The sequence below is a fragment of the Cydia fagiglandana genome, chromosome 7 (assembly GCF_963556715.1).
Source record: "Cydia fagiglandana chromosome 7, ilCydFagi1.1, whole genome shotgun sequence".
Taxonomy (NCBI): domain Eukaryota; kingdom Metazoa; phylum Arthropoda; class Insecta; order Lepidoptera; family Tortricidae; genus Cydia; species Cydia fagiglandana.
Genome location: NC_085938.1, coordinates 9,042,602 through 9,058,071, shown reverse-complemented (window position 1 = coordinate 9,058,071; position 15,470 = coordinate 9,042,602). Strand labels below are relative to the sequence as shown.

Here is a 15,470-nt window from a genome sequence, read left to right as displayed (position 1 = left end):
TTATAACTTAAAAACAAGTTTCATATATTATGCAATAATATAATTTGTATAATTACTTATTGCCCTAAGGAATAAGGAAGTATGGAACAATCACTAAATGCGCTTTACGCACTCTTATATCGATTATGCACGGTGATACCTACAAGTACCACAACACACCCATCATGTTTACAACTTTTATTTGAAACAGCTAGCTTGTAGGTACTCAATTAAGTAATTAGGTACATATGTAGGATTTTTAAATTTCAATTCAGGTTCGTAAGTTTGTAAAAGTAATCCTAAGACTTCCTTACACAAAACTTTCATCAACCTAACAACGGAGCCCGCTTTGCTTGTACATAAATGAAGCCGATGAGGTGGGTAGGTACAAATGTTCAAAACAAACTATCCAACTTATTAAGTAAGCCATAGTCTTAGTAGTAATATTTAGGATCACGGTTAGATGTCTAATTTCAACAATCTCTTACTATTAAGGTACCGTTTGGAACCTTCCTCGACTTCAACAAAACATACCTACATGTGGCCTGTGCCCGCTGCATCGTACTGTAACAGAATGATGTAATACGTGGCTATAACAGGATCATGTCCGGCTCAAAATCATGCTTTGTATGAAATATTATCAGTTAACACCCACTTAACCATTTCGTCCCCTGCCAACACCATACCGTGACGTGACTGGACCGAGCCGACCAACAATATTTTGAAGGAGTCGTTACGCTCATGTCATAGTCTGCGTATAGGTAGCATAGGTACGGTTATCATATGGTCTACCATATTGAAACTCCTCTAGATCATACCCGTGTTCTAGATGTTTCACTTCATGTTTGACAGGGCCTGATACGATCATGCTATGATATGTTGCTGTCAACATTAGGTATGAAGTGAGCCTTGGAAGCTGATTAATAATGGCTTCTAGGAGTTCTAGGTACTTACCTACCTACTTTATTTTTGTTTCTTTTCAGGTAAAAATACAGGAGAGAAATAAAACAATATTTAAATTAATAGTATATTGCTTTGCCTTATATATTCTTGCAATATTCGACTTCTTATTATTAAACCTAATATATATTAACATTTAGAACCACTATAGAGAAATTGTAAGAATCTTAATTATTACCCTTGAAAAGTATTTTCTCTCTTCCTTTTTCTTCGACATGCGGCGTAGGACAATTAAATATCACCCTGGAAAGAAAATTGGTTTGTAAACAAGACAATAAAATATGGTCATGTCTTCATCGAGGACTATGAAATAAGCTTTTCATATCAATTTGTCAAATCATAAACAGTTAGGTACACAGTACACACACATGCCATCCATTATTGGCACAAGAAAAACTATATGAAACTTATTTGAGAGTTACTGCGGCAGCTTAGATAGGTACGCTATAACCATTAGGGTTATTATTAATAGTTCACTTCCTCGGTGGTGTTCTTAAAGCTAAAGCGCTTCTCACATCTTAGTTAATTTAGAAAAGGGGACAGCTCCGCGTTTGAAACCTACAAGCTTGCCTAGTGTGTTTCTTTTCCTGAATCTCCACTTCGGGTCCCGTTGGAACGTTCCTGTTAATAATATTTTCCTTTGGGTGCTGGGATATCAATCGTGTCTTATTCTGAAAAAAAAACACTATTTACAAGGAATATGAGAACAAAACCAATAATAGCAATTCCATTATTATAGTTACTTAAAAAATATTTTATTTAAAAGGTTTATTAAACAGAAATTTTTAAACAATATATATTTTAAGGAATATTATCAATATTAAGTATATAAGGCTCTATTACTTACATTTTTTCATATTTTTTCCCGTAATTAAATGTTGACAAAATTTGAAAGTTCCTTGACTTTGACAGGAAAAACTTAACCATCGACAAAAAACTAGATTTTTTACCACCAAAGAACGAATGATTTAGCGCATCCCTGGTTTCCGATTCAGTGTTGCCACTTGCAAATATCGATTTGTTTAGACTTTGATTTCGCCGGGTAACACTGACGAGTCGCGCCGCGACTTTGAGTTCTCTACGCGGCTGTTGCAGTCGCGGGTACAAGTTATGCTACGGAAATCGACAGATTTGACAGCCGCGGGAATGGCGACTCGAGTCGCGGTCTAAGTCGCGGATGCAAGATGTGCTAGAGGTGCAGTTCAGATGAAGATAGTTCTATGAGTGTCCCTGCACCTCTAGCACATCTTGCATCCGCGACTTAGACCGCGACTCGAGTCGCCATTCCCGCGGCTGTCAAATCTGTCGATTTCCGTAGCATAACTTGTACCCGCGACTGCAACAGCCGCGTAGAGAACTCAAAGTCGCGGCGCGACTCGTCAGTGTTACCCGGCGAAATCAAAGTCTAAACAAATCGATATTTGCAAGTGGCAACACTGAATCGGAAACCAGGGATGCGCTAAATCATTCGTTCTTTGGTGGTAAAAAATCTAGTTTTTTGTCGATGGTTAAGTTTTTCCTGTCAAAGTCAAGGAACTTTCAAATTTTGTCAACATTTAATTACGGGAAAAAATATGAAAAAATGTAAGTAATAGAGCCTTATATACTTAATATTGATAATATTCCTTAAAATATATATTGTTTAAAAATTTCTGTTTAATAAACCTTTTAAATAAAATATTTTTTAAGTAACTATAATAATGGAATTGCTATTATTGGTTTTGTTCTCATATTCCTTGTAAATAGTGTTTTTTTTTCAGAATAAGACACGATTGATATCCCAGCACCCAAAGGAAAATATTATTAACAGGAACGTTCCAACGGGACCCGAAGTGGAGATTCAGGAAAAGAAACACACTAGGCAAGCTTGTAGGTTTCAAACGCGGAGCTGTCCCCTTTTCTAAATTAACTAAGATGTGAGAAGCGCTTTAGCTTTAAGAACACCACCGAGGAAGTGAACTATTAATAATAACCCTAATGGTTATAGCGTACCTATCTAAGCTGCCGCAGTAACTCTCAAATAAGTTTCATATAGTTTTTCTTGTGCCAATAATGGATGGCATGTGTGTGTACTGTGTACCTAACTGTTTATGATTTGACAAATTGATATGAAAAGCTTATTTCATAGTCCTCGATGAAGACATGACCATATTTTATTGTCTTGTTTACAAACCAATTTTCTTTCCAGGGTGATATTTAATTGTCCTACGCCGCATGTCGAAGAAAAAGGAAGAGAGAAAATACTTTTCAAGGGTAATAATTAAGATTCTTACAATTTCTCTATAGTGGTTCTAAATGTTAATATATATTAGGTTTAATAATAAGAAGTCGAATATTGCAAGAATATATAAGGCAAAGCAATATACTATTAATTTAAATATTGTTTTATTTCTCTCCTGTATTTTTACCTGAAAAGAAACAAAAATAAAGTAGGTAGGTAAGTACCTAGAACTCCTAGAAGCCATTATTAATCAGCTTCCAAGGCTCACTTCATACCTAATGTTGACAGCAACATATCATAGCATGATCGTATCAGGCCCTGTCAAACATGAAGTGAAACATCTAGAACACGGGTATGATCTAGAGGAGTTTCAATATGGTAGACCATATGATAACCGTACCTATGCTACCTATACGCAGACTATGACATGAGCGTAACGACTCCTTCAAAATATTGTTGGTCGGCTCGGTCCAGTCACGTCACGGTATGGTGTTGGCAGGGGACGAAATGGTTAAGTGGGTGTTAACTGATAATATTTCATACAAAGCATGATTTTGAGCCGGACATGATCCTGTTATAGCCACGTATTACATCATTCTGTTACAGTACGATGCAGCGGGCACAGGCCACATGTAGGTATGTTTTGTTGAAGTCGAGGAAGGTTCCAAACGGTACCTTAATAGTAAGAGATTGTTGAAATTAGACATCTAACCGTGATCCTAAATATTACTACTAAGACTATGGCTTACTTAATAAGTTGGATAGTTTGTTTTGAACATTTGTACCTACCCACCTCATCGGCTTCATTTATGTACAAGCAAAGCGGGCTCCGTTGTTAGGTTGATGAAAGTTTTGTGTAAGGAAGTCTTAGGATTACTTTTACAAACTTACGAACCTGAATTGAAATTTAAAAATCCTACATATGTACCTAATTACTTAATTGAGTACCTACAAGCTAGCTGTTTCAAATAAAAGTTGTAAACATGATGGGTGTGTTGTGGTACTTGTAGGTATCACCGTGCATAATCGATATAAGAGTGCGTAAAGCGCATTTAGTGATTGTTCCATACTTCCTTATTCCTTAGGGCAATAAGTAATTATACAAATTATATTATTGCATAATATATGAAACTTGTTTTTAAGTTATAATTATCATGAGTTTAGTTAAAAAAGTACAAGCAAACCACCCGCGAGAGCGAGTCGCGTTATAAAGTCGCGTAGACTTCGACTCGCGGATTGACATAAAGACGAGAGAATATTTTGTCTCAAAATAGGCAGTTGTGCTACGGGTTTTAGTTCAAAGTCGCGATCGTTGTCATTTTCTGACAGTGACACCTGATCGCGAGTTTGTCGCGGCTCTCGCGCGTGAGTTGTGCTGCCAACACGCGACAAGCCGCCAAGTCGCGCCGATCTGTCACTTCTCACGCCTGTCGCGGCCAGTTGTGCTAGAGGTGCTGGTTGTTCTGAAGCTAGCTCAAACATAAGTGACATTGAATATTTTAATTCAGACTTCGATTACAAAGAATGAAACTTTTTCTAATAAAATATTTCTTTATTTGTTGGTTATGTTAGTTACGAAATTTTATTTCATATTTAGCAGTGACTTTTCGTATCGTGATTGACGGCGTAATATCGTGAGATGAGAGAACCGGACATATTCCAATAAGGCCTACCTAAGGTAAACGCAGCTATCAACGCCCCACCAAAAATCTGCAGGTATTGCCGACCTATTGAACTAAGTAATTAGATATGTTTTCGTTGCCTGAACTATTTCAGCGGTAGGTAGGTAAACTTCCACAAACGTTTGTTCCTTGAGTACCGGGTAGTTTTATGTTAGTTTGAGTGGTAGTCCGAAAAAAAGATGAAATACGCCAATTAAGCCGCGGGAGGCGTGTACGCAAGTCTTGTCATACTGGCGCTTGTACCTTCAAGTAAGTACGTGACTTTTCTGTTTAAGATATTTATTTTAACAATTGACTCCTGTACTTTACTATTTATTACTAAATGTGTTCTTCCTATTGTAAATTCTTGATTTTGTATAACAATTTGTTTAAAAAAAGTCATTTACAACCATAAAACATTAAATTTTAATTGGACGGTAATGGCTTCATTTCTTTTAGTTATAGCAGCTATCAACGACCCGTAAGTCGGTAATGACCATAACATAAGGTTTAGTTTTTCTTCCTTTTATAATATTATATCATAACAAAACAATTATTTTAATGGACCCGTATAAATCTAAATAATTATTCTTTTTAAAAATCTATTACCGACATACACGTTATTATCTAGTTTTCTTCTTTCAACATTGTAAAATTACGCAAAGTTATGTAATTTTTGGAGGACCGATGTTGTGTAGTAACAAGATTCATTAATATGTAACTTTTTATTAGCTAAAACTGCGTGTTAGTGCTTATATTTTTTAAGTCACATAATCACAGTGTTTTGTAGTCACAAGGTCAATTAAATAAAAAAATTAAAAAAAAATTGGGTCGGTAATACATTTTATATTCGTAATTACATATTTTATCACCGACTCATAGGAATCGGTAATAGCAACCATAAGAAAGTATTACCGATCATCGATATTACTATACTTAATTTTGTGTTAGGTATCTATTATTATAAATACACGCGTGTACTATGAAACTAGGTAACGATATACATACTTATATAGATAAATACATCCAAGTTATACAAGTTTATGTCTGGATGTCATGAAATTTGATATATTTTTTGAGATCATAATAAATTCATGTTGATTATTTCTTAAAAGTAAAATTATTTAGCAAAAAAGTGGTCCTATTTTTATTTTTTTAAATAGAAGCAAATATTTGCATTTTTATTTTGTTTCACCACACCAGCCTACACCAGCAACCATATGCGTCTCACTGCTGGTCACATACTTTATCTTATACACGATCGGAATTAGCAGCTTTAAAATCGTTAATAACCTCACAGCCATTTTTATGGGTCGGTAATAGTAACAATTGACTCAGTAACTTTATAAATGATTTTTTACATCTTAATCCTTTATTTATGTATAGGCAACTTAGTAATTACCTTTTACAAACATGATATTAGCATATAAAAATGGAAAAGTGAATTTGAGGGCAACCTGTATACTTAAAAACTATGGTCGAATTTTAAACTGCCTTAAGGGGGGCGTTAATACCTTCATTTACCTTACTTATGCACTATTTTATTCACATTCATATTTATTATTAATAATGTACACACATTACAAGTCAAGTTTACAATGGGTGAAATATATCCCAGATAAAATTACAGTTCTATTGCCCAATTTCTACCCGATCTACCCGGTTTAAATAACTGTTGGAATGCACAGATTAGGCTGTACATAAATGAGACTCTATCTTGTTTGGTACTAAAATTACAGTTGTATTGGGCAGATTCTTAACTAGTTTTAGCAGTTTTGTCAATCGCAGTCACTTTTTAGTATCTGAGACATAAAAACAAGTGTGTTTTAAAAAGAAAACTAGTGCCTGCGCTAAATCAGAGGATTGAGTTGACGAGCCGACACCACCACCAGGCTCCGTTTAGTAAGCCGTGGTAAAAAACCGGAACAAAAGGGATTCAAGTATCATGACCTTTAGTGTCGTACTATAATCACGTGACCAGTGTTGTCAGCATAGCAAAAACCATAAAATAGCACTGGCGCGCCCTCAAATCCCACGACTCTTCTCTTTCCGCACAGACTCTACTAGTGGCTAATCTCTTGTGGCGAGTAGAGGAACTGATTTAACAGCGCGACGCCCTCTGTTGTCGAGTAGTCATACCATTAAGTTTCTGACGCGAGCGGCTAGATGGCACTAAACTTAATATTCAATTAAGAAATAATTAGGTAATGCAAAAGTACATGAACGTTGAATTATTATTGAATACTTTGTATAATTGATTTATAAAAGCTATTGCTGAATACCAATACAAAAATTTAATACTTTACAAATCACTAAACCCAAAACAAATAAAATAAAACGATTAAGGGTAGGTTGCACCAAAATGTTCGTATCGTTAAAGAGTTCGCAAAATTTTTATATATGGAAAGTTTCATAGCAAAGCGCTGCGCGCTGGGGCGCAACTGTGGTTGGTGCAACTGACCCTAAGTATAGGTATAGTTTCATAATTTTCAAGTGAATAATAAACTGTTTAAGGAATTGTTGCACCGACTGCAGTAATAAAGAGGAAATTCGTTTTTTTCGCTGGTTGGTACCTACACTCCTGACTTCGGGCAAACTCGGCTTCGGTCGGCTCAGCATTTCTCCGAGCAATTAATTAGGGTTGACACAACTTGACGTCACTCTGCGTTAACGACCACAGTTAAGATAATTACTTGAATTTTGACAACCCTAAATAGTCGAAAGGGATAGTGCCATAAGTTAGAAAGGGAAATTTGGTTATTTCGCTGGTTGGTACCTGTACAAAGTACCTAATAGCAGTGGGGAGACACCCCTGACTTCGGGCAAACTCGGCTCCGGTAGGCTCAGCATTGCTCCGAGCAGTAATTAGGGTTGACACAACTTGACGTGCCTTTGCGTTAACGACCACAGATAAGATATTACTTGGAATTTTGACCACAGAACATATTAAAGAATATTTTTTGACAAACCTAAATAGTCGAAAAATATAGTGCCATAAGTTAGAAAGGGATATCATGATTCGACCCTGAATCGCTGTCAAACTTTCAGTACGGTAGTATTATTACTTACTCTGTGGTAATATACAAGTTCTTCAGTCGACGCAGAAACTTCGACTTGATTGTAGTAGGTATTTTAATTTTTTTGCAGGCAAACAAGCAGATGGATTACCTGATGGTTACCACCGCCCATGGACACCCGCAACTCCAGAAGGGTTAATTGTTAGGTGCGTTGCCGGCATTTAAGATGGGAGTACGCTCACTTTAAGACGGGAGCACGCTCAGTGGCGTAGCTACGAGCCCCGATGCATATGTTTTCGTCTAGTGAGACCATTTTTTGAGGTTCTCGCGTTTGCTCAAAAATAATGTTTTTGTTTAAAAAGTATTAAAATTTAATGCTAATGTAATTTAATTTTATATGGTAATACTCTGCAATAACTAAACCCAAATACAAGAAATGCTGTTTGTACTGAAAGAAAAAAAATATTGATTTTTTATTTTTTTATTGACGGGTAGGATTACAACGGGTAGGATATGTGAACAGGGCTATTACTAGGGAAAGCAACAGGGCTCTGCCAATGTACTGACAATTTTGTTTCGAGCCCATGCATGCAGCAGTGCTGTAGGAGAGGACAATATGATTTGGACAAGGTTTTTTAAAAGTCATTGTTTTCAGCAATAAAAGTCTCATGCTATTTTATTATACGATCAAAATAAACTACATTAAACATTGCTATTATGGTTCCCATTACTGGGTCATTTTATGTTCATGTGTAAAATTTATTAAAATAAACAAAATTGTTGCGTGGAGCTAGACGAAATCATTTGCATCGGGGCTCGTAGGCGTGGGCGAAGTGCGCCGTCGCCCACGGCCTCGCGCCCCAAGGAGGGCCACGCGTGAGGCCCTTCGGGCACAGTGACAGAAAAGGGCCTCGCAGATGCGACTTCGCCCACGGCTAGATTAGTTCACGCTACGCCACTGAGTACGCTCTTTTCTTGAAGGTGGTATCGGTCGGGTACTTAATACCACAGGCGACAGTTCATAAAGTACTGACGCCACGACACTATAATTTTCGAAATGACACCGAGTACTACGAGTACAACCTTACTGCTTGGTCCAAATTTATTTCATTGAAATGACAAATAAATAACTTATGATTCTTATGAACTAAATATAGCTATGAATAATACTAAATTAAAACTAACAACCCTAAATATACCTATCTAAAATAAAACAAGGAATAGGTATTGTACTGCTTGGTTCATTTCGTAGCACTACTGTCTAACCTGTGTAGTAGTAATGTAGTTTGCAATTTCCACGGCTTTCAATAGTAACTTTCAAGATAATTTCAATTCTTAGCAAAATTATTTTGCAACTACTTACTGATAACTATCTCATAAATATCAAGACTGATGATAATGGAAGTGGACAGTTGACTGTACCATCAGTCATCACTGGTGTTTTATTGTGCTAATTTACTTTCTGCCCGCAAAAACAGACAATCCAGTAATGCAACAACTAAAAGCCTATCCGTACAATTTCAGATTCCTAACACTTACGAGAAATTAGAAAACTTTTAATTAAACTGTTAACTCTTGATGGTATTATAGACCTTATCACTGTAATTTAAAGTTCATTATATAAAATAAAGGACTGGCCTTTGGAGAGGGGCCCTTTGGTATATCAGTTTAATCAGTTATCACTATTATCTAGCTAGAGAGTGTTTGCCAAATGATCCGCTTACGCAACGCAAGTCTAATGCTCAGGTACCTACCTATTATACATTGTATGGAAATGTTGGTATATTTTCTGAGAATAATTGTGACTTTGTATGTGGTATTTACTGGCATTGCGACACATGTGAGTCATGGTCGGTCATAAACTGAAATAGATATCATGTACTGTAAACTCAGGTAACTTTAGTCCACAACTTACAACTATGGTTAAAATTCAAGTTGTCAATGAATAGTCAATGTTGAGTATACAGGGTGTTAGTGATCATGGGGCTTTAAATTCAGGGCTCGATTGTACTCGTTAAACTGAGCTACTTTTATTATGGCACCAACCCCGAAATTCCAAAAAAAATGTTTACTTTTTCATACATTTTGGCTGATCAGATGTCGACGTTTTCTATGGAAAAGCCAAAATTTTTTCCCCGATTTTAGGGTTGGTCCCATAGTAAAAGTAACTCAGTTTAGCGAGTAAAATCAAGCCCTGGAATTAAGCCCCATGGTCAGACACATACTGTATAATATAGAAAAGAGCATTAGTGTATCTAAGCTCCAAAATAAATGTAACGAGTACAATTCATAAAGGCTCGTTTAGAATCAACGTTAAATGGACTATAGTTTGTAGTATAGGACTATAGTTACCTGAGTTTACGGTACTAATGTACTAAAGTACCCAATAATGACCACATTATCCAATGCCCAAAGCCTGATTCGAACTGACGCCTTCAGGTTCCGCGCTTAGCGCCATCGCCATAACCTCTGGGCCAATTCGTGATGGCGTCACGTGTCCCAATTTCTTGAGTAGGTAAGTATATCCTTGAAAGGCTAGGCGGCTCTGACCATACGGAGTAGATACCTACAGTGACTCATATTTTTCCGGATTATTATTATAGTCCAGCCCCAGTCTTTCACGCTCTCCACTTGTGACGTATCGTAGGTAACGTAGTTATAGGCCAATCGAATTTAGATAAAAAAAAGTGTTTCGAGGAATTAATTCAAAGCAAGCTAGAAATCATTTTAATACCTTCATTAGGTCCTAAATTCGTATAATCCGAGTTTGCTCCATCCCAGGAGGTGTGGATAAATTTTGGGGACCTTGGGAGTTGGGAGATACATCTTACCTTGGATTGATAAACCACTCGATGTAGAAGGAACCCACCGTCAAAATCAATGTTACTACCAGCAAGGTTGTTGTGGATCAGATGGTACTGGTAAAACAAAAACGGATTTTGACACGATTTTACAAAAAAATAAATTCAAAGTGGCGGCGATTTTTTAAAATCTTATTATTTGATGAAGTGAAAATAACCATTAACAATACGAGTAGCAATGATGCATTTGAAATAACAAATAACTTCGAATGTGGCTGTTGATAACCCGCATCAGCAATGCAAAATTGAGGAACACACCTATCGGCGGCTTTGGCTAGCTAATTAACTAACGCAACTAACTAGCTAACTAACGCAACTACACATACATACCTGGTATTTTGGAGCGCCTCTCTGATAACATCCGTATCACTAGAATTATATACACGCTGAAAATTTGGCTGTTTCATACATTTTGGCTAGGCCATTTTTTATGGGAGGGTAAATGTTTTTTCTCGATTTCGGGTTGGTCCCATAGTAAAAGTTGCTCAGTATAATCCCAAAACCTCCCTGGCAACGGGAATGCACTATTTTTTGGCCAGCCTGTATAAATAATTATGTAAACGGACAACATCTCTACCTTAACCAATATCAAGAGTGGCATAACTTGAGAAAAAATGCTCAAGATTTGAAACTCTTGGAACTCTTGAAATTTTAGACCCTTTGCTCCCAATAATCGAGATGCCAAGAACGTAAAATCCATTTCAATTTTCAAACTCAAAAAATGCACAATAGGTACGTAAATAGGAGTAAAAGCAGTTAAGCCGTCGAAGTATTCCAAATGTACCACAACTTTATTGTAAAAAAAATACCTATATAAAACCGTGTGCAAATCTTCTGCTAACTGCTTTTCGACTCTACCGTCTGTTATATCTCCGTTAATTCATCTGCCATCATATTTAATTTATTTACTACATATATATATATAACTATTATGCGCCTTCATGGTTGTTCCCATTCCAGGATCGCTTGGAAAACCCATGAAAATATTTTCATTAATTCGTTCACCATCGCGTACCATTTCATCTTGTTGCTGTGAGCAGTCAGTACCTCACTAGCTTTCGCAACAAGCGCACGCCACTCGCTCCTCCGCTCTGCGCATATAAGCCGGCTCGTAAATGTTCAATTAAAACATACAAATTCTAACCTGAAAAACATTTCGGGAGACTTTTTTAGAGTAACCCACAAGTGGTACCAAGTGCTTTTCACCCAGTGTTTGAGTTGTTCCACGTGATAAAAGGTAAATATACCGGTGAAAATTGGTTATTTGCATTTGTAACTGAATTGCTTGTGGTTGAACAGTTTAAGCGATATGTTTGTTCAAGGTGAATTTAAGTTGGGTACCAAAAAGTATCAAAAGGAGTTTATAAAAAAATACATTTAAGTCAAATTTAAAAAAATACGCGAAAAATATTAAAATAAATAATGTACTTATATATAAATATAATAATAATGATACCTATTAAATTACATCGCATATTAAAAAAATATACTAACATGTGTTTTTGGAATTTTCATGATACAATTTAGTACTGCAATATAATTGTCCTCAAAAAGTAACAGAAACTTTCATGAAAATACCCAGAAACTACAATTAAATTAAGATACGATAATTGTAAACTGTTCCTAACAGTAGAAATAAACTATTTTGCAACTATAAAACTAGCTTGAACGAGAGGTGTATTCACGGTACATATTCAAATTTATGTACCTATGTTTAAAATAAGATAGCAATTTGATTTGTGTCTCAATATCAATAAATAAGTGGTATACATTAAGATTGGAATTAAATTAAATACTATCGTATTTTTAAATCAGTATATATATGCCTTCAGGACGCTGGTTTCATACTAAATAACACGTATAAAATTCGAAATCATAGAACATTATAGGCCCTAAATCCTTATTTCAAATTATTTACTAGTGCTTCTTGGTCATAAACCTACAACAGTTTAACTTACGACGGTGCCAAACCATTCATTCCTTCGTTCCGGGTCATTCCCGATTCAGGGCCATCACAATTCAGAGCGGTAACGCGGCGAGCGTGCTAGGCACCTTTGCATCTGGAAGGACGCGGGACGAGTTGTTTGAATAAAGTTGTGGCTTTGGTTAGCTATAATTTAGGTTATAGTAAATTTTTATGTAATGTTAATAAATTGTACCTATGCGTTTTATTACATATGCCTACGCCAAATTGTCTGGCACCTTATCGCCGTGATATCCACAGATAAAAAAAATGTAGGCCTTCAATAAAGATAAGTGATGTCACCAGCGTTCGTCATCCTAGCCAAACAGTATAGAAATGTTAGTGTAGGTGCACTTGATGGCTGCCTTGACCCAGTGGGGACTTGTTAGAAGAATCGGGAGCCGGTCATTCATCATGGTCATAAATGCTGGTGTAGCCACTTCTTCATTGTTTAAAAATAGTTTCGCGATGTTTTCTTAGCACTGATGACCGTATTCCACTTCATTATTTATCAGCTCTTAACATCGATAATCTTGTGATATGGTTTTTAATGTCGGAATAAGATAACTCTGCATGGCATTAGCAATGACAAAGTGTGGCTATGTCATCATTCAAATTTCTATGGTATTATAATGTTTATAATTACAACTGATTTTTTTCTATTCAAGTTGGTGCAAAATTAGCTTAGCTGGACTCTATGCATATATGTACATAATTCATGCTCTATAGCTATACATACACTTTTGTGCAAATTGTGAAGAAAATTGATCATATTGTCGCCATGTGACAACTGTCACAAGCCGTCAATAAGACAAGTGAAATGTACCATTTCTGCCTTCATTAACATTTTACCTAGCAACTAGCGTAGGCCTGTTTCATCCTGAATAGTTCCCCTGGTAGATTTATGGCATTATTTAATTCAATTCGGTACATTACTCTGCTTATAAAAAAAATCTAAAGTAAAGGTCTCGTAGATATAGAATGCAAACTGCGAAAAGTTGCTAAAAAGTTGGATAATCTCTCGCGATTTCCCAAAAATTCAGAAGACATATAGTCCGCACCAATAAAAGTCTGCAGCGGATTTGATAGCCCACGCAGTGGAAGTGTTATTTATACGTCATAATTTCATGGAAGTTTGACGTTTAAAATGACACTTGCACTGCGTGGGCTATCAAAATCGCTGCAGACTTTTTACGGTGTAACTCTACATAATTTTCCATTTAAAAAATAGGAAATTTAGCTTTCCACGAATATGTAAATGGCCAATGAGTCTCCGAATTTTATTCCATGTAGAAAATTGTGAGTATTGTGAACGGTCCGCCGGCACATTATTACTTGTGTATAATGGAACTAGGAGTAGGGTTACCAGATACAAATTTACAATTTCCTGACAAAATTCCTGATTTCCGAATATATTTCCTGACAACCTCAAACCTCATTTAAAAAGGTCGAATAAAAACATAAAAACGTCACAGGTTTGCTAAAACCAAACTAATGGCATATTTCCACAATTATAATGCAATAATATAACCTGGACCGAGTAAATCTCAATGGCTAAAGTTACCCTCCAGGGCTAAAGTAACCCGACTTTACGGTACTTTATAAAAAAGTCTATCAATTCAAAAAAATCCTGACATTTTCGTGTTCCGTCCCCATTCCTGACAAAAGGCAAAAATTCCTGACATGTCAGGAAAATTCCTGTCATCTGGTAACCCTAACTAGGAGGAATTAAAAGTTTTAATTAACTCTATCGACGAAATTGATAAAACCACTAGGAATAGACCGCTGCCTCTACATATTACTAATCAGAAATATGGTAGGTACCTGGCAGTACCTACATAAACTCAAGTAGCTTAGCTAATTTAGAGTTGATAGTGTTATCGACTTATCGTACAAAGTTAGTAGGTGATTAAACTTTGCAAAAATACCTATACCTAAACATATTGTCAAACCGGTAGCTATTTATGATATTATTAATACCAACTGGGTAAGCAATGCATAGTAATAATTTGCACGTAATTCTGTTTATGTAGATTTAGTTTTTGGACTATGTGGCTAAATATCCAGAGCTGTATTGGACATTAATAAGACGAAAACTGCGCGTACGAAATAGGGTTGAAATCTAATTGTTATCTTAGAGGTATTCATGTATTCTCAATCGAAATGATTCAACCATGTACATTAATAAAATTATAGGTAAGTACATATAACTATATCTTTGCGCCATTTATAGGTACGCGTTTTAAGTGTAAATTTATATACGTTACGCAATTAGAATGTCTTTATAGACACATATCCTGAAATTGATCTCTTTTGCCAGAAAGTAACGCGTTTCGCGAACGGTGTGCTAGTGGCACATTTTCCAAATCTATACGCACCTTTTGAGCACTGCTGCGTGACTCAACCGTCACTTCCTTTTGGGGTTTCGACTATCACCAGCAATTAAGCTCCGTTTGTGTAATCTTGATTATACGAATAGGAAATGAAAGTGGAGACAGGACATTTCTGTAGAGATAATTGGGGGTTGTTTGTCTTCAATTAGGCGGTCATTTAAGGACCGTTTTATCGGCCGAAACTCTTGGTTTTTAAATCTCATATAATATGTCACTATACTGAATATAAAATAGAGGAATTTATTTATGAATCACATAAAGTTGGTTTTTGTCAATATACGCAGCAGTATTTATTTATTTATTTATTTATTTATTTATTTATTTATTGCTTGATAATAAGCTTTACTCGCCCACGTGGAAGGATCCGTTTCAACAACAATCGTGTCATTATCATTAAATAATAAAATATGGCTTA

The 15,470-nt window shown here is 35.9% G+C and overlaps 1 protein-coding gene and 1 long non-coding RNA gene across 3 annotated transcripts in view; one reads left to right on the top strand and one right to left on the bottom strand.

Annotated features, from left to right (window-relative positions):
- Window positions 1-15,470, bottom strand: part of LOC134665869 (uncharacterized) — a 451,632-nt gene that overhangs the window by 275,343 nt on the left and 160,819 nt on the right. The gene's annotated exons all lie outside the window — the stretch shown is intronic.
- Window positions 11,757-15,470, top strand: part of LOC134665867 (uncharacterized) — a 140,921-nt gene continuing 137,207 nt past the window's right edge. The window contains exon 1 of the mRNA XM_063522899.1: window positions 11,757-11,936. The gene's annotated coding sequence lies outside the window, so the exon portion shown is untranslated. The remainder of the gene's footprint in view (window positions 11,937-15,470) is intronic.